Source organism: Prionailurus viverrinus, chromosome D4 (genome assembly GCF_022837055.1).
Source record: "Prionailurus viverrinus isolate Anna chromosome D4, UM_Priviv_1.0, whole genome shotgun sequence".
Classification (NCBI taxonomy): domain Eukaryota; kingdom Metazoa; phylum Chordata; class Mammalia; order Carnivora; family Felidae; genus Prionailurus; species Prionailurus viverrinus.
The window spans coordinates 65,841,425-65,863,773 of record NC_062573.1 but is presented as its reverse complement, the minus strand read 5'-3'; positions in this window follow the sequence as shown (position 1 = coordinate 65,863,773).

Sequence of the window (22,349 nt, the reverse complement as noted above, 5' to 3'; positions counted from 1 at the left end):
TGGTGCATCTGGAAGGGGGAAGGGGGAAAGTAGCTATTCTGAAATGCAGCCAGAGCATTTTATTCTGTTTAACCAGACCTACCCTCAAAAGGAACTATTTCACCACAGCCTAACAGACTAGAGTTTGCCAGAGCTTAACCCACCTTGGGAAAAGGAAATACTCAAATCAGCTCCCCCTAGACTTTAATATGTAAGAAGGCAAATACTCAACCTCAGTCTGATCTAGCCTTCCACGTGGAGGCTCTCCTCCAGCCTTCCATGTGGGATAGGGAAGTACTTACCTCTGGCCCCCTCTAGCCTTCTTGTCTTACTTGAGTGGGGTGTGAGGATTGAGGGATGGGGGACCCTGAGAACCATGTGTAAAGATCACAGCCTGGGGAAGTAGGTGCACTAAAAGACTGAGACCAAATAAAAAAACTGTAGAATGCTTCCCTTCCCCCAGCTTCAACAACACATCACTAAAGATCTACTTAACTCAGTTCCTTTTACCCAGCACATCATGTCTGGCTTTCAACAAGAAAACTGTAAGGCATACTAAAAGGCAGAAAGCACAGTTTGAAGAGACAGAGCAAACATCAGAAGTAGACTCCGATGTGACAGGGATGTTAGGAATTATCAGGCTGGGATAATATAACTATGAATAATATGCTAAAGACTCTTATGGAAAAAGTAGACAACATGCAAGAACAAATGAGTAATTTGAGCAGAGAAATAGGGAGCCTACGAATCAAAAAGCAATACTAGAAATAAGAAACACTGTAACACAAAGAATGCTTTTGATGGGCTCATTGGGAGACTGGACAGGTTGAGGAAAGGATCAGTGAGCTTAAGAATAAGTCAATAGAGGGGCGCCTGGGTGACTCAGTCTGTTAAGCATCCGACTTCGGCTCAGGTGGTGATCTCACAGTTAGTGGGTTTGAGCCGCATGTCGGGCTCTGTGCTGACAGCTCACAGCCTGGAGCCTGGTTCAGATTCTGTGTCTCCCTCTCTCTCTGTCCCTCCCCCACTTGCACTCTGTCTCTCCCTCTCAAAAATAAACATTAAAAAATTAAAAACAAAAAAAATAAGTCAATAGAGATTCTTCAAAAGCACAGAGAAAAAAAGACTAAAAAACAGAACAGAATATCCAAGGGTTATCTAGGATAATTATAAAAAAAGATGATATATGTGTAACAGGAATACACTGAAAGGAGAAGAGAGAAAAAAACTAGAAGATAAAACGTAATAATGACTGAGAATTTCCCAAAATTAATGTCAGACATCAAAACACACATACTGGAAGCCCAGAAAGCACTATGCAGGAATATGGCAAAAATCTAGGCATGTCATATTCAAACTAAAGAAATGAAAAAATACTGAAAGAAATCAGAGGAAAATAAACCAATAGTAAAGAAATACAAGAATTACATCAGACTTCTCTTCAGAAACCATGCAAACAAGAAAAGAGTGGGGTGAATTATTTATAGTGTTGAGTAAACACACACACACACACACACACACACACACACACACACCCCAAAGTAGAATTCTGTATTCAGAAACATTATCTATCAAAATAAAGGAGAAATACTTTCTCAGACAAATAAAGAATTGAGGCAATTTGTCACTGGTAGATCTGCCTAGAAGAAATATCAAAAAAAGTTCTTCACAGAGGAAGGAAATAAAACCCATCTCTACATTAAAAAAAAAGGCATAACATTAAAAAGAGGAATATGTGAAGGTAAAATAAAAACTTTTATTTTTCTTATTCTTAATTGCTATAGAAGATAAGTTTGTTTAAAAAAATAATAGCAACAATGTATTCAGTAATTACAGCTTATGCATAAATGTAATAACTAACAGCGATGTTATAAGGGACAGGAGAGAGGAATTAGAAATACTTTGTTACCAGACACTTATACTACCCATGTAGTGGTATAATGTTATTTGAAAATGGAATTGGATTCCCTGTAAATGTATACAGCAAACTTTATGGCAACCACAAAAAAATAAAAAATAAAAAGAGAAGTATAATTGATATGCCGAAAAAGGAGAGAAAGTGGAATCATATGAAATGCTCAATTATTCAAAATTCAAAAAAATAAAATGTTCAATTAAAATCACCACGACAAAAACATAGACAAAAACAGAAGCAAAGAACAAAGGCAATGAAGAGAAAACAGCCACAAGTATGATAAACATAAATCCAACATTCACTTCAAATGTCAATGGCTAAACACATCAATTAAGAGACAGAGACTGGACACATACACAAATGAGACACAATTCTATGTTGTTTATTTAAACTTACTTTAAATATAAAGACACATACAGATTCAAAGAAAGAGACAGAGAAAGATATATCATGTTTGTCAACATTAATCAAAAGAAATCTAAAATTTTTGACCAAGAAAATTATCAAGAAAATTATCAAGGATCTAGAGGGTTTTTACACAGTGATGTCAATTCATTAAGACAACAATCCTTAATGTGTATGCACCTAACAACAGAGCTTTAAAATATGTAAGACAAAATTGATAGACTTGCATGGGGAAATAGATGAATACACTATTGTAACTAAAGACTTCAACCTGGCTCTATCAATAAGTGACAGATTGAGCAGGCAAAACAGTAGTAAGGACATAGTTGAACTCAACAGCACCATCAACTAAATGTAATTTACATATACTCCTTCATTCAACAACAGAATACACTCTTCCAAGCTTATATGGAAGATTCACCCATATAGACCACACTCTGGGCTATGAAATAAATCTTCACAAATGTGAAAGCATAGAAATTATGCAATACCTGCTCTCAGACCACAATGGAATTAAACTAGAAATAAAGAATAAAACAGTAGTAAAATCCCCAAATACTTGGATGTTAAACAACATACTTCTATATGACACATGGGTTAAAGGAGAAATCTCAAGAGAAAAAAAAATTGAACTACATGAGAATTAAGATACAACTTGTCAAAATTTGCAGAATGAAGCATATGCAGTGTTTAAGAAAAATTTATAGCATTGAATACATATTCTAGAAAAGAAGAAAGATACAAAATTAATAATCTAAACTTTCACTTTAAGAAACTAAAAAGAGTGGGGCACCTGGGTAGTTTGGTTGGTTAAGCATCCAACTTCAGCTCAGGTCAGATCTCGAGACTGGAGTTTGAGCTCCACTTGGGACTCTGTACTGACAGCTCAGAGCCTGGATCCTGCTTCGGATTCTGTGTCTCCCTCTCTGTATCCCCCTCGCCTGCTCATGCTCTGTCACTCTCTAAATAAATAAATAAACATTAAAAAAAATTAAATAGAAACTAAGAAGAACAAGTTAAATCTAAAGTGACCAGAAGCAAGGAAATAAAAATTACATCAGAAATCAATAAAATTGAAAAAGGAAGTTAATAGAGAAAAAAATAACAAAACCAAAAGCTGGTTGTTGGAAAAGAATAATAAAATTGAAAAACATCTAGATTAACTAAGAAAAAAAGAGAGAAGAGAGAAGATACCAATAATAACTTTCTAAAACCAAAACATCACATGTACAATAAACAGATAACAAAGTAATATTATGAACAACTTACTGTTCACTAATTTGATGATTTAGATAAAATGGATTAGTTTTTTTAAAGGCACAATCTATAAAACTTCACACAAAGAGAAATAGATCATATGAATAGGCTGATATTTATTACAGAAATTGAATAAATTATTAATAACCAAAAACAGAAAACCCCAGGCCCAGATTGGTTCATCAGTAAATTCTACCAAACATTTAAGAAAGAAATTTGACCAATTCTCTGCAACTCTTTGAGAAAACAGAAACTGAGGGAATATTTCTTAACTCCCCCAAGAGGCCAGCGACATCCTAATACCAAAATTGGACAAATATGACAAGAATGGGAAACAACAGACTGGTATCTCTCATGAACACAGATGCAAAAATCCTCAATAAAATCATAATACATCAACCCAACAACATATGAAAAGAACTATACACCATGACTAAGTGGGATTTATTCCAGGTATGCAAGACTTATTTAACTTTTGATAATCAATATAATCCATCACATCAACAGGCTGAAGAAGAAATGATGATATCAAGAAATTTGATGGGGGCGCCTGGGTGGCTCAGTTGGTTAAGCATCTGACTTCGGCTCAGGTCATGCAGTTCATGGGTTCAAGCCCTGCATTGGGCTCTGTGCTGACAGCTCAGAGCCTGCTTTGGATTCTGTGTCTTCCTCTCTCTCTGCCTCTCCCCCACTTGTACTCTTTCTCTCCCTCTCTCTGTCTCAAAAAATAAAATAAAATAAAATAAAATAAAATAAAATAAAATAATAAAATAAAACACTTAAAAAATTAATAAATGTGATAAAACATTTGGCAATATCTAAAACTCACTCTTTTTTTTTTTAATTTTTTTTCAACGTTTATTTATTTTTGGGACAGAGAGAGACAGAGCATGAACGGGGGAGGGGCAGAGAGAAAGGGAGACACAGAATCGGAAACAGGCTCCAGGCTCTGAGCCATCAGCCCAGAGCCCGACGCGGGGCTCGAACTCACGGACCGCGAGATCGTGACCTGGCTGAAGTCAGACGCTTAACCGACTGCGCCACCCAGGCGCCCCTAAAACTCACTCTTGATAAAAACTTTCAGGAAACCAGTAATAGAGTAGATCTTCCTCACCTTGAGAGAGAACATCTATATAAAAAATCTATAGGTAACAACATACTCAATGGTGATAAACTAGATTTCCCTCTCAGATCAGGAACATGACAAGGATGTCCCTTCTCACTCCTCCTCTTCAACATATTCTTGAACTCTTAGACAAAGCAATAAGAAAAGAAAAGGAAAGCAAAGATATACCATTTGGGAAGGACAAAATTAAACTGTCTTTATCTGTAGATGATGTGATTGTCTATACAGAAAATAACAAAGAATCAATGCAAGAGCTCCTGGAATTAATATGTGACTATAATAAGGTTTTAAGATACAAAGTTAACACACAAAATCGATTGTTTTTCTGTATACAAGCAATGAACTATTGGATTTTGAAATTAAAAACACTTTTGCATTAGCACCTCTGAAAATGAAATACTTAAATATAAATCTTACAAAATATGTACAAGCTTGATATGAGGAAAACTAGGAAACTCTGATGAAAGAAATCAAAAGAAGTAAGTAGAGAGATATTCCATGTGCATGGATATAAAGACTCAATACTGATCAAATGTCAGGTCTTCCCAACTTGGTCTATTGATTCAATGCAATCAATACTGGAATCATACTCTGTACAATTTAATTTCTATAGATTGAGCTATTTTTATGGTTAAGAATATAGTCTGTCTTGCTTAATGTTCCATGTATACTTCAAATGAATGTGTATTTTGCTGGTCTTGTGTTCTGGAAATGTCAGTTTGGTCAGCTTGGTTGACAGTTTGTTAACGTTGATAGTTACATTATATGTTAAGGTCTTCCACATTCTCACTGCTTTTTTTTTTTCTACTTCACTGATTAGTAAAGAGAGGGATTTTAAAGTCTCTAACTAGAATTTACAATTATTTTTAAACAGTGGATTTATCTGTTTTTCTTTTCAGTTTTATCAAGTTTTGCTTTGTGAAGAAGTCCTCTTCTTAGGTACAAACTCATTTACTATTGTCATGTTTTTAGTATCAATTATACGACTACTTTTCAGAATTTAATACCTTTCTTCATTCCTGGTAGTATTCCTTGTTATGAATTGTAGTTTGTACTATATTAATATAACCACTACATCTTTCTTTTGATTAATCTTTGCATAGTACATCTTTTATCACATACTTTTAACATGTGTATATTTTTATATTTAAAGTAGTTTTCTTTTAGGTATCCCATAGCTGGGTCTTACACTTTATCCAATTTGACAAGCTCAGTCTTTTTTAACTGTGTAAATTAAATAATTTATATTTATTGATACAGTTCGATGTACTCCTACCACTTTTTCATTGTTTTCTATTGGTTCTAGCTGCCCTTTGTTTCTTTCGTATCTCTTCTTCGATCTTCTTTTTTAATTAAGCACTTTTTATTATCCCACTTTATGTCTACTCTTGGCTCATTATTTATAGCTATTTAAATCAATAGTTGCTATATGGTTTACAATATACATCATCTGCAGTCTTTCTTCACATCTAGTAAAAAAAATACAACCTTAAAATTCCCAGTTGACCAACTACCATTTCTGATTTAATGTTTTCATATTTTTCTAGAGTGGAGTCATTTCCATTATATCTATTAAGTAGCAAAAACAATAATTAATTTACCAATATTTATTAAACATCTATTATGTGTCAGATAGTTTGCTAACTTACATGGAGCATGCCATTTTATATATATAACTCTACAAGGTAAATATTATTGTTATCTCCATTTGATAGCTCACAGAATTGAGGCATAAAGTGACTTACCCAAAATTATACATCCTTGTGATATTTGAAGTCAGTCAGTCTAACCCAGAGTTTGTGATCTCAATCAATACAATACAGTTGCTGACACATAGTCAATTTATTAATTGTAAAAACTAATAGTATTTTTGGTTTGTTTTCTAAAATTCCCTATGGGAAAAAAATTGTCACAAATGGCAACTTGTTCATTTCCTTCTTAGTAACTAACTAATATTTTTGCCTCATATCTTACCACATTTGCCAGTACTCTCAGAAAAATAAAAACAGAGGACACCTGGGTGGCTCAGTTGGTTAAGTGTCTGACTTCAGCTCAGGTCATGATTTCATGGTTCACGGGTTTGAGCCCCACATCAGGCTCTGTGCTGATAGCTCAGAGTCTGGAACCTGCTTCAGATTCTGTGTGTGTGTGTGTGTGTGTGTGTGTGTGTGTCTGCCCCTCCTCCACTCATACTTTGTCTCTCTCTGTCTCTCAAAAATGAATAAAAGTTTTTATCCAAGGGATACAAGAGTGCTGAAGCGTAGGGGCCCTTGTACCCCGATGTTTATAGCAGCACTTTCAATAATAGCCAACTTATGGAAAGAGCCTAAATGTCCATCGACTAACAAATGGATAAAAAAGATGTGGTTTATATATACAGTGGAATACTATTTGGCATGAGAAAGAGTGAAATATGGCCTTTTGTAGCAACGTGGATGGAACTGGAGGGTATTAAGCTAAGTGAAATAAGTCAGGCAGAGAAAGATAGATACCATATGATTTTACTTGTATGTGGATCTTGAGAAATTTAATGGAGGACCATGGGGTAAGGGAAGTGGGGGAAAAAGTTACAGAGAGGGAGGGAGGCAAACCATAAGAGACTCTTAAATACTAAGAACAAACTGAGGGTTGATGGGGGGTGGGGGAGAGAGGAAAGTGGGGGGTGGGCATTGAGGAGGGCACCTGTTGGGATGAGCACTGGGTGTTGTATGGAAACCAATTTGACAATAAATTATATTTAATATAAAAAATGAATAAAATGTAAAAAAAAGGAAAATGGTATTAAAAAGAAATGTGTCTTTTATTCTTGCTATTAAAGTGAATGTTTTTATGTTCTTCAGTTTATTAAGATTTTTAATGGTGACAAATGAGTATAAGTTATTGAATGTTTGATAAACTTTTCTTATTTCTCTCTTTTTTCTGTTTTATAAATCTATTACAATCACATTATTAAGTATACTGACAAAAATTTCTAAAGAGAAGGAAAATTATTAGGAACAAGTAAAATAAACATTCTCTAACTGAATGCAAAATATATATTCACCTATCAATATAATGGCATGTAACTTGAGCATTCTTTCCAGTAGAGAATTCAATCAATAATAACATTCAATAAATTTTTACTAACTACCTAAATGGGCTAGAGAATTTGCACAGTTCATAATGACTAACATTATCTTCCATATGTCAAGTGCCGAAAAGACAGAATTTTACCCAATGTTCAAATGGTGGCATTATATTGCTGCAATCTGTTCTATAACCAAATCCAAAAGTTGATTTGATAATTTTAGTGAAGTAGAGCTGAGTCCAGAACATAATCTCATGAAACAGATTTTAAATTCTTGTTTGTAATGCAGCCATTTTATGTGACACCTAATACATCAGAAAGGTTAAATGGCAGATTCTTAGAATATTAGTATCTGCAGGTTGCCAGGAGCTCTATGGGTTAGGGATGCTTGGGTGGAACTTCTTACATAGTAAAGGAATCTCCATGATCTTGTCATATTGCTGCCTTCTTCTTCTTCTTTTGAGAGAGAGAGAGAGAGAGAGACAGAGACAGAGGGCAGGGGAGGAGCAGAGGGAGAGGGAGAGAGACAATCCCAAGCAAGCTCTATGCCCAGCTGGAGCCTGATGTGGGGCTCGATCTCACAACCTTGGGATTGTGAAATCAAGAGTCAGACATTCAACCGACTGAACCAACCAGGTGCCTCTCCATGATCTTGTCTTCTAAATATTTATTCCCATGAGGAGGTCTTTTATATAGCACCAGTAAGAACGAGTGGATGTGAGAATACACTTAGATTAAAAACTAAGCAAATAATAACACTTCATTAATTTCTTCTTCCTCCAACTGACTCAAGGAAGATCAAAAGAATTGGGCATGTTGAACACATATGATTACACAGACATTCTATAACTGTATCACATGTTCATCTCTCTATCAAGACTGATGGCTCCCTGAAGGTGACACAGATATCTATATCTGTATCTACACACACATACATGCATGCACACACACACATACAGATATATTTCTAAGTACACATATGTGTATTTTTTATTTGAATAATTATATGGTTGAAAATCAATGGTGAAACCCCAGATATACAACAGAGCTACACAGATAGATCCCAAAACAAATTTCTGAGCAAATTTTCCAGTTATCCTCTAACTGGATATCCTGTAACTGGGCTGCATTATCCTTATACTGTAGCTACCAGCCACAAGTGTCCATTTAAATTATACTTCAGTTAGTTAAAATGAAATAAAATGTAAGGGGCACCTGAATGGCTCAGTCAGTTGGGCATCTGACTCCCATTTAGGCTCAGGTCATGATCTCACGGTTCATGAATGCCAGCCCTGCACTGGGCTCTGGGCTGACAGTGCAGCACCTGCTTGGGATTCTCTCTCCTTCTCTCTCTGCCCCTGCCCTGCTTGTTCTGGCTCTCTCTCTCAAAATAAATAAACTTTAATAAATACATACATAAATAAATAAATAAGTAAAATTTAAAATTCATTTCCTTACCCACACTAGCCACATTTCAAGTGCTCAACAGCAGATGTAACTAGTAGCCAACGTACTGGGCAGTACAGATACAGAATGCTTCTATCTTCACAGAAAGCTTTATCGGATGGCACTGCCCTAAGGATAACAGATAGTCCTCCTTCAGCACTCAGTGAGAAGAAATCCTACAAAAGTGTTACAACATTTCAAACTCTTCTTCACACAGATTTGACCATGGAGACTCAAGTCTTAACATAGAGGGCTTTCAGCCACAGAACAATTGATTTTTCACAATATTAGCTGGAGAGTGCTAAAGCAATAATGCCCCTGGGCCACTTCTGAATTATGACCACCAAAGGAATGTTTAATGATGCTAAAGTGGAAAATTCATGGTGCTGCAAAAATGGATGATCATTTTTTTTTGCTTGCATCTCAAATAGGCAGCAACTCTTCATATGAAAAGGAGTTCAAAGCTCTATACAATCGCCAAAGCAAAGGTAACACATATTAGGCAGAAGTAATGCAGTTGTTGGGGCGCCTGTGTGGCTTAGTCTGTTAGGCATCAGACTCTTGATTTCAGGGCAGGTTATGATCTCATGGTTCATGAGTTCAAGCCCTGCATTGAGCTCTGTGCTGACAGCACAGAGCCTGCTTGGGACTCTCTCTCTCTCTCTCTCTCTCTCTCTCTCTCTTTCTCTCTGCCTCTCCCCTGCTTGAGTATTCTCTCTCTAAATAAATTAACTTGAAAGGAAGGAAGGAAGGAAGGAAGAAAAAACAGTTGTTAAAGACAACAAGAGTTGAAACATTACTCAATAGCCTGCACATAGAGCTTACTGGAGAAAAGCAAAACCATGCATAAACATAAACTAATTGAGACTCCTTAGTTGAAAACAAGACTTTTAGCAAGTACATAAGCAATACACACATATATATGTACATACATATATACATACACACATGTGATTTAGTAATAGAGCCCTGAAGAAAGACATGGCCACAAAAAAGCAGTTTGCATCTCTTGGAACAAACAGTACATAGGATACAATAAAAAACAGTATTTTTTAAGCTGTGTGGCTTCAGGTTATCATCGTTTCCTTAATGAGCAAAATCAGCAAGTTGATATTAAACACAAATATATATATATGATTTTGTGTACTGGGTTCTGTCATTTTCAAAATACCTCTTTTTTTTAATCTTCAAACACTTCTTCATTGAAGAACATTTAGTTTTTATTCTAAAAAAAGACTGGATTGAATACAATCTATCTGTTGATAAGAATCAAAATTCTTCTTTCTAGAGGAGAAAAAGCCAACACCTTTCCTCCCTTTATAGAATTCCGGTGAGAGTTATTTCTGTGTGTTTGTGTATGTACATGTGTGTATGCACTACAATCACATAGATTTCCCTACATATTGTGAAGACACTACCCATTTTTGCTTTGGTTGAAGTAGGAAGGAGGACAAACTTTCAGGAAGTGACTATAAATATACCGAGGGTTTTTTTAGCAGCAATGAGAATTACCATTATATATAGGTTCTATCTCAAGATGTAAATCATTAAAAAGTATGTCAGACGATGTCATCCCTTATTATACTCATGAAAATGTTGAGATCCCCTTGCTTACTTCTTGCATGTGATCATGCCACAGTAGAATACAGGTGAGAGAGAACAAAAACATCAAAGAAGGCAAGCCAAATTCACCTCCATTAGCTGAAGAACCATTTGAAATAAGTTTTTTTTTGAATTATGTATGATGATAGCAACATCAATTCCAAAAGAATGGTAACTTAAAGATATAAGTAGAGTAAGAGTTAAATGTTAGGTTTATGAATTTGTAAAATATTTCACTCACACACAACTTTCCGACAGTATAGTGTCATTCAATGTCCTTTCAGATGGGTGAGATTTAATAGCAGTGCAAATTTTATTCCTTCTCGTTCACTACCCTCTGCAGCTGTATTCTTGGCACTGAAGTTCCTTCTTCTGAGGTTGGACAGTATGATTTAAAGCATGGCTCTCTCCTTATTCCCTATATTAATTAGTCTGCCTGGCTCAAGAAAGTTGCTTGCCAAGGAACATTTTAATTGAGCGTGAGTTTCTGTTAACTAACTAAGTCGATGTTGGTGGCCCTAAAGTTTGGTGCTGATATATACAGATGACCCAATATCAGGGAACCTAGGTCTGGCTGGAAATTTTAGTTTCCTTCAATGGCTGTTGAATGAACATATTTCTCTATAATGAGAAGCATTATATATTATCGTAGAGTTGTTAAAGTCTATACCCAGTGTCCACATAAACCTCCCAGTACTTATGAAAACCTACACAGTGATCCTAGATCCCAGACTCTTGGCTACATTAGGGTTTTACAGAGTATAGTTACCTGCTTGGACAGGGTGTTGGGTTTTTTTTTTTTTAAACACTGAGCTATTGCACCAGAAGCTTACCAAAGTGAATGGGCCTTTATACGAAGGAATATAATTTATTAATAGTAGCAGCAACACGTTCAAAGCATCTATATACATATATTGTATTAGGTGTCATGAATGTAGGGTATTTGATGTGCAATAATTACAATTAAAAAATTGTGGCAATTCACACCCTAAGAAAATATACTGTATGTACTGTTAAGGAAATGCAAATTTTTGTCTACACTCCGCTATACCTGATTCCCTTTTTGAGGTCCTTTTGCATTTAAAACATCAAAAACAGACTGCAACCTGGAATGTTTGAAAATAGTGGAGAAAATGCATTGACTTTGAAGCTAAATAGAACTAGGTTTCAATTATGGTTCTGCCACTTAGTGACTGTATGACACTGAGGAAGTGTTGCAACTTTGCTGAGCCCTTTACCTTATATATAAAATACTGTTATAAAATTCTACATCACATAGTTTGTAAGGACAAAGGAGGCCCTATGTACCTCATAACTGAAACAGATTGTGGCTTTGAGCAAACATGCAGCATATGGTTGCCCTGTTATTCTTTTAAAGTTACAATGAACACATACACACAACATACACACATCCTTCTCCAAAAGGTCTGGACACACTACTGAAGTCTTCTGGACACAGCAGCTGGCCACGCTTGTACTGAGTGGTACACACAAAGTGTATTTAACAAATATTTGCAAAGATCTGCTTGCCGACCTAAATATGGATCTCCCTTTTGAAGTCAAAAAGGACTCTTCAGGTGAGCAAGATTAAAAATTACATATTTCGTGGTTATTTTCTACAAGCCTCCCATTTCTGTGCTTACATTTCATGTAAACAACAGGATCCACAGTATGTGGTAATATATCCTTTTAAGGTGGCCTTGTCACAGTTACCTAAATCTAGCAGATTCATTATTTTGTAAAGGATACAAAATACACATGCAAGCATGCACGCGCGCGCGCACACACACACACACACACACACATATTCATGGATCAAATTTCCCAATGGTTTTATCATTAATTTATGGTAGAGAATTTTGTCCTGCTTTTCTCATTTCTCATTATATACATAAGAGGGCTTGCAAAACAAGGCCTATCTCATTCTTTTAAATGCGTTGAAATTACTATCTGTATTCCTTTGCATTTTTTTTTTTTACATTAGATAAATCCTCCCACATCAGAACTCAGTACAGAGGAATCCTCCTATAATGCATCTGGAATCGTATCACATCACAGAATGAATTCAACCTAAGCACAAAGCTCATTTTTGTCTGAACCATCTCCTTTGCAAGCAGAATGGGACCATCGAATGAGATAAGGAATGTTAGTTCGTTATCACTCATGTAACAAATCTCTTAATAATACAGAATAGCACGTTGGTTATTTCTAGTGCCAATATTAGGACGGTAATGAGAAAAGAAAAGCATTATATATTCATTCTCCTGACAGGTATTACAATAAGATTGGGGACAGACAGAAAAATTAATCAATTCCACTTGGCCAAAAGGGAAATAGAAATGGTAAGAACGGGTTTGGAAAGAGGAACATAAAAAAAAAAAAAATCCACTGTGCTGGAACAAGTTCAATTCCTGTCCACTTCTGAAGCCTCTTACCAGGCTCTTCTTGGAATCTATTTAAATTCCTGCTCCTTACTCTCAGGGTCTTCTATTGATTGGCACCTCGTTGAAAAGAACCTCTGCTAGTTACCCTTCCCGAGCCAGCCCTGTAGCAGGACACAGGGCACAGATTCCCTCTACCTCCTGGACCAACTCTTGTACCAGCAGCCCCAGAATGGAAGCAGAGGAAACGGTGGCGTGTGGTGGTGGGAAGGGAAGGATTCTTAAGTGTGGATCCAAAGCCCTGGTGTCGAGAAGCTTACTAACCATCATCGCAGGGACTTCATCACATGATGTTTCTAATTACAATGGGAGAAGATATCTTGGTGAATCTGATTACCTTTAGTGGAGACTAGATTTTATCCTTCACTGTAATGGTGCAGTTATCAAAGAATTAAAAAGTAAAGCTATAGGCTTATGTTTACGTTTATGCTTCAAAAACTGAGCTAGTGGCTTATCTGGGTGGGTTTTAGGAATTCTGAGAGTATTACATTATCCAGACCAACAGAAAGTCTTTATTTGTGTTTTGAAACTATTCTTTTGAATTTTACAATGTTTAATGTATGTTCCTCTATTTTTTTAAGTTTACTTATTTATTTTGATAGTGTGTGTGTGTGTGCGCAGGGGGAGGGGCAGAGAGAGGGAGACAGAGAATCTCAAGCAGTCTGCGTGGAGCCAGCAGCAGGGCTTGAACTCCAAAACCATGAGATCACGACTGAGCTGAAAACAAGAGTCATAGGCTTAACTGATTGAGCCACCCAGGCACTCCTTTGTTCCTCTATGTTTAGCATAATTTTTGCTTTTTGTCCTTTTTAACTGGCCTTTGTAAATTCAGGGATAGTGGAAGAGTAACATAATTAAAAAATAATTCTGTGAATATAGCCCAGGACTCTCAGAACTGTTCAAAATTAAACGTATTAAAAAAAATTAATGACATCACCAAAAAAGAGAGAAAGAGACAAGAAAGAAAGAAAGAAAGAAAGAAAGAAAGAAAGATGTATGGCACAGTTCAGCTTGAGAACGCAAGGTCTTTATTTTGGCCAGAAACAAAAACAGAAAAAGAATGGAGAGATTTTATTCAAAACCTGCATTTGTCTGGATTGTTTTCTTTATTGCTATTGTCCACTAAGAGTAAGTCGCTTTTGTGATACCAACTGCCATCAAATCTCCCAGTGCGACTCCGGGTGGTGGTGGTATTTCCTTCCCTTTTGATGCAGACGGTGCTGGGTTGAGAAGATACTGACAGGGAAGACCACAGGAACTGGAGGTTATGAAAGGGAGGCCCCAGGGAACTTGTCAGAAATGCTACTGAATCAGAGGCTCTGGGGTGGATCCTGGCAGCCAAGTTGGGAGAGCCCTCTGGCTGATTCTGATGCCTGCCACAGTTTGCGAACCACTCATCTAAACCACTCTCAAACATTCACGACGAGGATCGGGAAAGAGGGAAAATCACGAGTCCCTCACAGCCATGACAGCTGCACTTCTGAATTCTTGTCTAAATACAGATTGTGACATCATAGAATGACTGCACCACGAGTACTGAGTTTTGTTATTTGTGAAAGAAACCTGAGCCTATCAAAGGAAACAAAAACATGTTAAGTTTGATCATTCAGTAATTGTAATTCACACAGTCTGATGTAAAAATACATAATATTGATAAATGGGTATTGCATGAAAAAAATACACTTAGCAGGTTAATTTTTTTTAATGCTTATAAATTGGGATTCTTCTACCTCGAAGCAAGATATAAAGCTATACAATTGAGTTAGAATTAGTTTTAAAATATGTCTGATGTGTTGAAAATAACATGTCACTATGAGGTCTCGTGACATGCCATCAAAATAGCACATACCACTTCTGTAGTAACCTTGCATACAATTGTCAAGGAGTGAATGAACCGGGCATCCTATCTTTGCACTTTATTCCATAGGAAGGACTCCTTGCTTTCTGGGATAACTGGAAGCATACTGCGGGGCTCAATAAAAGCAATTGTGGACCTGGAGCTTCTCGTGGTTAAAGTGAGGATGCTTTCAGAAGTAAGTATCAAAGAGTTCACCTCAAAGTCCACTTCAAAGCCCAGTCACAGTACGTCCCCAAATGCTTAAATAAATAGGGGATGTTGTGGTCCATTGGAACACGGTAAATTCAAAGAGCCATTAGTCTGGGATCTATACCAAAAAGGGCATAGATAGCATTGTGTCCATGAGTTTCCACTAGTGTTTACAGGAAAAGGTTACATATTTATAAGTTTCAAGTATTTACTTTTCAAATTGGATAAAACCCAAATGACAGTTATAATCAACACCTGAGTTATTCAGCACAAAATGTAGAGAGGTCTAGAGAAGATACATTTAGAATAACTGTCTCAGTCCCTTCAGGCTACTACAACACAATGTCATGCACAGTGGCTTACAAACAACAGAAGACTATTTATCATGGTTCTGGAAGCTGGGAAGTTCAAGATCATGGCACTGGCAGATTCAGTGCCTGCTGACAGCCTTCCTCCTCAGAGATGGCATGTTCTCCCACGGTGTCCTTACGTGGTAGAGGGAGCAAGGGAGCCTCCATTGGACTCTTTCACAAAGGCACTAATTCCATTCGCTAGGGCTCTGTCCCCATGGCCTACTCACCCTCCAAAGACCACGTTTCTAATACCATCATCTTCAAGGTTAGGATTTCATCACAGAAATATTGCCGGGGGGGGGGGGGCCACAACCATTCAGACCATAGCAATTATGCTTTAGGAAATCTATTGTTTGTGTCATTTTCAGGTGTAACAGTGTTAAAGAATTGATAAGAGTGATAGTATATTGCGTTAAAATAGAGAAGATAGGTTAGATAATATGTATATTACATATATCTTATGATTCATTACATAAAAGATAAAATTATGTAGTTCTGTATGCCTGGGATTATTTTGTTTGTTATATTTTACTGGGGAATGGAACACTATCAACTCGATATAACTAGACTAAACATGACAGGGGCAGGAGGAACATGTTTTAGGCTGAAAGGTACTGGGTCACACAGGTGTGACACAGAGGAAGAAAAAATATTGGCACACTTGCAACCATTAGAGAGAATGAGAGACTGCAGGGGAGTTTTAAAACATGTACAGAACACAAGACTGAAGCCATATGGGAAAGCATTTGTGGATAAAAGCATGCAAAATCAACAAGTTCTCAGTTATATTCCTCACCAGTTACATCTTCACCATAAACATATCGTCTGCCTTACAACTGCTCTCTTCACTGCACTCACGTTCCTTTTCAATAGCGGCAAGATTTGACCCCAGGAGTATAAGATAAGGGGATGAGAGACTCATCCGAGTCATTAGTTTAGGTACAGGTGGATATGAAGTCCTTTCTCTCAGGACATTTTCTGAGAAAGAATGCATTCATTAAAATTGAACAGCAAGTAATTTCAGAGCCCCATCTTCACTCAGAAGACTACTCATTTATGAATGGTTTACCAGAACTGCTTTAATCTGCATTACCCTGCTCTATTTCCAGTGGATTGAGAAAATGGTGGACATAGTCCAGCAGAGTTTTCCCAAACAATTTTTTAAAGAATTTTCTAGATGTGTTAAGATTATTGGGAAAAAAGAAAAGTGTAGACTCCTATCTTCTGGGGAAACTAGTAATCGAATGACCAGCAAGACTTGGCAGTCCGAACAGGATGCTGTTCTTTGAAGTTCTAGTTGGCAAAGCTTCAAAACTGGTGAGTGGCTAATAGAGAGGTTTACTCTCCTTTACCGAAATCTTGGGGCCAGATGTACTTGACAATTCAGATAATTTTTCAGATATAAGAAAGTTTATAGCACATTTGCTTTATAGCATATAACTATTCACAGATGGGTCTGAGGGAGCAGTCTGTAATCAAACAGATTAACATTTCTGCAAGGATATATGTGTGTGTGTGTGTGTGTGTGTGTATAAAGTCACACTAAGTTGTATAAATATAGACTCTTCGTGTGACCTCAAGGTAGGTCTTGCCTCCAAATGAGGTGTCTCAAACTTCTGAAAAAAGATTCAATTTTTAGAGATTTTTGGACTTTGGAAAACAGCTAAGGAATATTCAACCTGAAGAACAAAAAATGATTGTTATTTACTACAAGTACTATTACCACTGTTCATGTCACTACTGCCACTGTTTATTATATGACAAATGCTTTCAAAATCCTCACCATAATCTTTTAGATGCATCATAAAACCTCATTTTAAGAAATTAAGAGTCAGATACCCAGTAAGGAGCTGAGTCGAGATGTTATTCTATGAATGTCCAATTCAAAAATCTGTGGGGGCACCTGAGTGGCTCAGTCGGTTAAGGCACCTGAATCTTGATTTCAGCTTAGGTCATGATCTCATGGTTTGTGGGATGGAGCAAGCCCTTGTTTGGCTCAGCCTGCACTCACAGAGCATGTTTGGGAATCTCTTTCTGCTGCTCTCTCTCTCTCAAAATAAATAAACTTAAATATATATCATATATATATATATATATGAGACATATATGATATATATATGTATACATATGATATATATATCATTTCCACTATCTATCTTCCCCTTTTCATTGAACACATATTTATTGAATGCCTACTATGTGTCAGGCATTTCTCCTGACACTGGAGAGACAATAGGGAACAAAACAAATGTTCTATGGCCAGGGAGGCTATATTTTAATGAGGGTGGCAGAATTAGACACATAAAAATAGATTTTAAACAACTGCAAAGTAGTGATAAAAATCATGTAGGATAAGGAAATAATTAGTAATGATGAGGAGACACGGACATATTTGCTATAGGGTCCCAAGTAAAGGCCTCCGAAAGCCTGTGAGCTAAGACATGAATGAGCAAAGAAGTGTGGTAACTGGGGAAGAGCATTCCAGGCTGAGGGAAGAGGAAATGCAAATGGTCTGAGGTGTAGGGCAGCCAGATAAAATACCAGTACGTTCCATGTGATGCCAGTGTGTTCCTGTGTGTTGTCAGTGTTCCCCATGTACTATGTAGAACATATTTCTACTGAAAAGTTATTTGCTATTTATCTGAAATGCAAACTTAAAGGGTTGTCCTGTATTTTTAATTTTTCCATCTGGCAATGTCACTGAAGTGAAAATGTGTTTATCCTATTACAGGGATAGCAAAGAGGCTGAGCAAAGAGGTCAAAGCAGCTAGAACAGAGTGACCTGGAAGAAAGAAGTTGAGAAAGATACTAACCGGTATGGAAGTCACCAGCCACATGTGGCCAGTGAGCACTTGAAACGTGGTAGGTCAGCACTGAGATGGGCTTTGAGTCTAAAATTCACCTGAATGCGAAAGACTTGGTATGAAGTTAAAGAAGAAATACCTCAGTAATAATTCACACTGATTACATGATGAATTGATAATATCTAGGATATACTGGGTTAAAATTAACATCACTTTCTTCATTTTATTATTTAATGTTTCTACTCCAAACTTCAAAATGACATATCATTATTGGACAGTGCTAATGAGAAAGGGAATGGCTAGGCAAGGAAGGAGACCATGCTGAACCTTAAAGACCATGGTAAGGACTTTGGAATTTACTTGAGTGGGATGGAAAGGCATTGGGGGGTTTTAAGCAGAGAGTGATATGATCTGACATATATTTTTTTAATGTTTATTATTTTTGAGAGAGAGAGAAAGAGAACGGGCAGGGGAGGGACAAAGAAAGAAGGAGACAGAGGATCTGAAGTGGGCTCTGCCCTGACAGCCTGATGTGGGGCTTGAACTCACAAAATGTAAGATCATAAGCCAAAGTTGGGACTCTCAACCGACTGAGCCACCGAGATGCCCCGATCGGACGTATTTTAAAAGAATTACTGGAATTGCAGTCTTCAGTCCCCTCCAACAACCCCTTAACTAAGGTGTCTTAAATACAAATGCTTCTTCTTAGGCATTGCCTACTGTTACAATCTGCAGAAATCAACTTTACTCTCACCTTGCCTCCCAGGTCCCAGCTAAGTCATCACATATTGATTGCAGTCTACCAGCCCAGTGGACATTTGGCCTGGGTTCTAAATCCTGCTTTTCAGAGTCACTGATTCAAAAATATTCTTGGAGAACCTACGTGGGCCAGGCACTACTCTAGATGCTAGAGATAGAGTAGAAAAGGAAAAAAGCAATGAAAATTATGTCTCATGGGGTTTATATTTTAATGGAGACAGTCTGTAAACAAAATAAAAATGAAATAAAAAATGAACAAATATTTACAGTATGTTAGATTTAAAGTGGTATAGTAAAAAGTTAAAACAATGGTTAGGGAGTTCCAGAGTGAGTTATTTTCAGTTTAAATAGAGTAATGAGTTGGAAGGCGGCACATGAAGGAAGGGAGGGAGGCACCCACATGGATACGGGGAGAAAGAGAGTTTCAGGCCTAGAAAGCAACTAGCACCGAGGCTCTGAGACTGGATTGTGCTTGGTGTGTTGGAAAAACAGCAGGGGGGACAGGCTGTCTAGGTGGTGAGCAGGTGGGACAGTAAGAAACACAGTATGCTGTGACAAAACCACCTACTTCACGGTTCCCTCTTGGATGGCAAAGTCTGTTTAAGAAGGTTTAGTACAATTTGAATCAGGACAGAACTTTCGAGACACATATGTTCCCAATGAACGTAGCCTTCATGATTGATCTTTGCAGCTCCAGAATGCCCCTCGGATGCACCACCACAGGTCAGATGTTTCTATCATCACTGTCCATGTCAGAACTTTTATTTTATTATTTAAGTTTTATTGTATTTATTTTGAGAGGTGGAGAGAGAGATTGTGTGTGAGAGCAAGGCAGGGCAGAGAGAGAGGGAGAGAGAGAGAATCCCAAGCAGGCTCTGCACCATCAGAGCAGAGCCCCATGTGGGGCTTGAACTCACCAACCAAGAGATCATGACCTAAGCTGAAGTCGGATGCTAAATCGACTGAGCCGCCCAGGTGCCCCCATATCAGAACTTTTAAAATGAGTGCGTTGTGAGCTTTCCCGACCCTCTGGGAAGATGGGCAAGAAGCAAGCAGGGGCATGACTTTTCAGAGAAAGTTCCACTTGAGAGGCAAAATGAGACTGTGATTTTTGTTGAGGGAAGCAGATTGGAAACACAAAGGGAATTTCAAAAAAATTTGCATTCATCAAACAAGAATAGGTTAATAGGAAAAAAGAACCAATTAGAGAATTGAGAAATTATACATGCCATTGTCAAAATAAGAAGTTTGTTAAATAGACTGATTAGGATAGGACATTGCATGGTATGTTTTAGATGCCGGTAAGTGGTAACCAAAAAAGAATAATAGAGCAGGATAAGTGGGATCAGGAGGGCCATGTGTGGGAGGGAAGGGGCAGGAGGGAACAGCTAGACAAAGGCCCTCATGCAGGAACAGGATAAGGAGGCCAATGTGGCTGTAATTTTGCCCTGTACCTAGTATTTCACAATCAAAAAGGTTATAGGGAAGCAGAGGACCTCTGTGGGACCCCTGGGTAATCAAGGACCCCTTAATGTGCATCTGTGTGCAACAGGAGGATGGAACAAGGAATAAGGAGACATTATGCAAAAGAAGAACCATTTAAAAGGGACAGAAGACTGTTTGGGGGAAGAAATATGAAAGCAAAGAAAGTATGTGAACTGTCCCAGTACACGCTGGCCCAATGACCCATCTGATACCCACTAAGTGTCACTGTGGCCTGCTCTCAGGAATTCCCAAGCTAACCCTGCAGAAGGATATGCATGCTGGGGGTGAAAGTGAGACTCCACTGGTGTAGAATCATGGAGATAACTGAAATCAGCATGTTGCAGATGTGTTCTGGGGACATGTCCCTTTATACGTTTTGTGATAAAATGATCCATTTTATCAGTATTTTCCATTCGGAAAACACTGCCGACTATACCCCTATCTTAGAAATTCCTAATTCAGGGGCACCTGGGTGGTTCAGTCGGGTAAGCAATTGACTCTTGATTTTAGCTTAGGTCATGCTCTCATGTTTTGTGAGATTGAGCCCCACATCAGGCTCCACGCTGTTAACCAGGGATTCTCTCTTACTCTCCCTCTCTCTCTCTGCCCCTCCTGTTCAAGCTCTCTCTCTCTCTCTCTTTCTTTCTCTGCCCCTCCCTTGCTCTTGTGCTCTTTCTCTCTCTCTCAAAAATAAATAAATAAACTTAAAAAAAAATCCTAATTCACATTGGCACATTAAATGTTTTGAAATGTCCCCAAGTAAGAAACCTGTAGAACCTTGTTTAATCCACCATTTCCCAAATTTATTTGGAAAATAAACCCTTGTATTCATGTAACACATGTTCATATGTATCAGAATTAAGGATACGTAGTCTATGTGAGAGAACAGCCTTTGGGTGGACTTGCCGGGCACAGGGACAGGCACAGGGACCCCTTCGCATCCGTGCGCACTTTCCAGGCACCCCTTCACCCAGCACACTTGGGGTTTTCATAAAGTGTTAGCCCCACCGAAAATAATCTTGAACAAGATCCCATCCAAACAGAGTGACCCTACCCCAGCCCCATGTATTCCCTTCACCCACTTCTTAACCCTCTTTGCCCTGATGGAGAGGAGAGTGATTAGTGATGTCTCCATCTCTCTCTCTCTCTCTCTCTCTCTCTCTCAATCCATCCTTGAAAATATTTACTTTCTCTTTTTTTTTCTCCTCTCACTGCCTAATTCTCCTCTATTAACCATTACCAAAAATTACCAAAAATGTAAATAAAATAAACCAGGCTATGACATCATCAGGGACTACCACCAAAGGAAAAATGTAAAATAAATTCTGTGGCAGGTGAGGTCACTGGCTTCACAAAACACAGAGGCCTCACAGAGAAGCTTGAAGAGCTGGTCAAACTAGAACAGAGAACGGGAGTGGGGATTCAGGATGTCGCAGAGAAAACAGGCCATCAGTACCCAATCCTTTTGCTGTTTCCCTGTTAGTAATGATTTCCCCCCATGACTTTAAGTAACAGATTCTGTATTTAATATGCACACATATGTTTTCCACAAACATGTTCATATCTGTCTATTCCATTGCAGATACCTTTTCTACATTAAATGTTCCAACAACAGTAGCATTCTCAAGTTCAGACGTTTAGTTTAGCTGAAGAAATGTCAAAA